This window comes from Alosa pseudoharengus, unplaced genomic scaffold (genome assembly GCF_046254945.1).
Source record: "Alosa pseudoharengus isolate Yale_2024_CS ecotype anadromous, Long Island Sound unplaced genomic scaffold, YU_APseudo_1.1 YU_APseudo_1.1_scf_18, whole genome shotgun sequence".
NCBI classification, from domain to species: domain Eukaryota; kingdom Metazoa; phylum Chordata; class Actinopteri; order Clupeiformes; family Clupeidae; genus Alosa; species Alosa pseudoharengus.
Window position 1 is genome coordinate 1,102,109 of NW_027468650.1, and position 2,500 is coordinate 1,104,608.

General features: G+C 33.3%; 1 protein-coding gene across 2 annotated transcripts in view; it reads right to left on the bottom strand.

The window, feature by feature from the left end:
* The window catches only part of cux1b (cut-like homeobox 1b), a 75,210-nt gene that overhangs the window by 24,827 nt on the left and 47,883 nt on the right, over positions 1-2,500 (bottom strand). The gene's annotated exons all lie outside the window — the stretch shown is intronic.

The following is a 2,500-nucleotide window of genomic DNA, read 5'->3' on the forward strand; positions in this document are numbered from 1 at the left end:
GCATTTCCCTTTTGGAAAAAAAGAAAAAACCTTTAAAACCTTAGTCGAACCTTTAAATGAAAAACACTCTTTAATAAAAAATAAATAAATAAATAAACTGCTAATGAAGTTTACTTTTGATCATCAAAAATCGTTTATCGCCTGTAACTCCGTGATAAAAGGATGTAACAGGAAGGCATTTGGCTAGTGCTGCCACTAACGACTAATTTTCTAACGACTAATCTTTCGACTAATTTTTCAATTAGTCGACTAATCAAAACGTGTTTGTTATTTCGTTGTGTCCATTTAATTTTGAACTCAACTGAAGGGCCAAAACATAAAACATATCAGCCTACTTTTGTTAGAAGCTCATTAAGAAAACTGTTCAAAAACATTATGTATTAACAATCTAAGCATAAGTATCTGCATTTCCATTAGGCTATAGTATACTGTCTATACTGTATTATACTATACTATACTATACTATACTGTATCTGCATTTCCATTAGGCTATAGTATAATGTAGTGGACACTATGGACATAATTCACCATACTGTGTTATCTGAGATGCGTTCCGCACGATGTGTCATTCTGTGTTATAGGGATGCTGTTTCTTTAATGACGCGCACTTTGATTATTGATGTCAAGGGCGGCGTCACATTCGTTTTAACGTTTTTTTTTGCATGAATGAATAAACGACACGCCGTTTCGTTGTCAACGTGAGACACTCTCTTCACTTAATTTATTGCAATTTCCACAATACCATATTAGTCAGAGTCTGGATTAGCGTAACCCACTACGCTTAGCTTAGCTCCCCCGATTAGCTCTGCTAATAATGAATCTGGACTAGCCTACTACCAGAGAATGTCTAATAAGGGGAGAACCTTCACTCTCGGAACGCTTCTGGTGTGGTACTGCATCTAGGGGCGCTCGCGGGCAAGTCCAGAATGAATGGAGGTCTATGGAGCTTTACCCCTCAAAATCCACTTTTCTCGGGATATTATTTTTTTTCAAGTAATTTGAATATTGTATTCGAAAGGGGAGGCAAAGACAATACACTTGGTTGAGTATATTTATACTATAGACTATATGCATTATATTTATACTATAGACTATATGCATTATATTTATACTATAGACTATATGCATTATATTTATACTATAGACTATATGTATTATATTTATACTATAGACTATATGTATTATATTTATACTATAGACTATATGTATTATATTTATACTATAGACTATACTGTATTATATTTTTATACTATAGACTATATGTATTATATTTATACTATAGACTATACTGTATTATATTTTTATACTATAGACTATATGTATTATATTTATACTATAGACTATATGTATTATATTTATACTATAGACTATACTGTATTATATTTATACTATAGACTATATGTATTATATTTATACTATAGACTATACTGTATTATATTTATACTATAGACTATATGTATTATATTTATACTATAGACTATATGTATTATATTTATACTATAGACTATATGTATTATATTTATACTATAGACTATACTGTATTATATTTATACTATAGACTATATGTATTATATTTATACTATAGACTATATGTATTATATTTTTATACTATAGACTATATGTATTATATTTTTTAAAGTCACTTAATTGTTCTAAAAAGCCTTTCAAACGTGCCAATGACGTCATTCATTAGCATGATCATAGCATAGCATAGCATCAATGCTAGCGTGTTATGGGCAACAACGACCCAACCTGTAAGAAAACGAAAGGACATGACTCCCGGATTATTTCACTTTTGATTGATAATCCATATCCATTTTGCAAAAAATAAAATAAAATCTGAGGGTTTCAGTTGTTAAATAGGTGAAAACAATAAATGTAGCCATGTAGCTCCATAGGACCCCATGTATTTTGGACTCGCCCGCGATCGCCATCTAGGTGAACTCTGGTGAACTACAGCCAAATTCGGTTTGTATGGGATTAATAGAGTGGGGAGGCTCTCCGTAGACGGGCTCTGCTACTACGCTTAGCTCCCCCGATTAGCTCTGCTAATAATGAATCTGGACTAGCCTACTACACTTAGCTTAGCTCTGCTAATAATGAATCTGTACTAGCCTACTACACTTAGCTTAGCTCTGCTAATAATGAATCTGGACTAGCCTACTACACTTAGCTTAGCTCTGCTAATAATGAATCTGGACTAGCCTACTACGCTTAGCTTAGTTCTGCTAATAATGAATCTGTACTAGCCTACTACACTTAGCTTAGCTCTGCTAATAATGAATCTGGACTAGCCTACTACACTTAGCTTAGCTCTGCTAATAATGAATCTGGACTAGCCTACTACACTTAGCTTAGCTCTGCTAATAATGAATCTGTACTAGCCTACTACGCTTAGCTTAGCTCTGCCTAATAATGAATCTGGACTAGCCTACTACGCTTAGCTTAGCTCTGCTAATAATGAATCTGGACTAGCCTACTACGCTTAGCTCCCCCGATT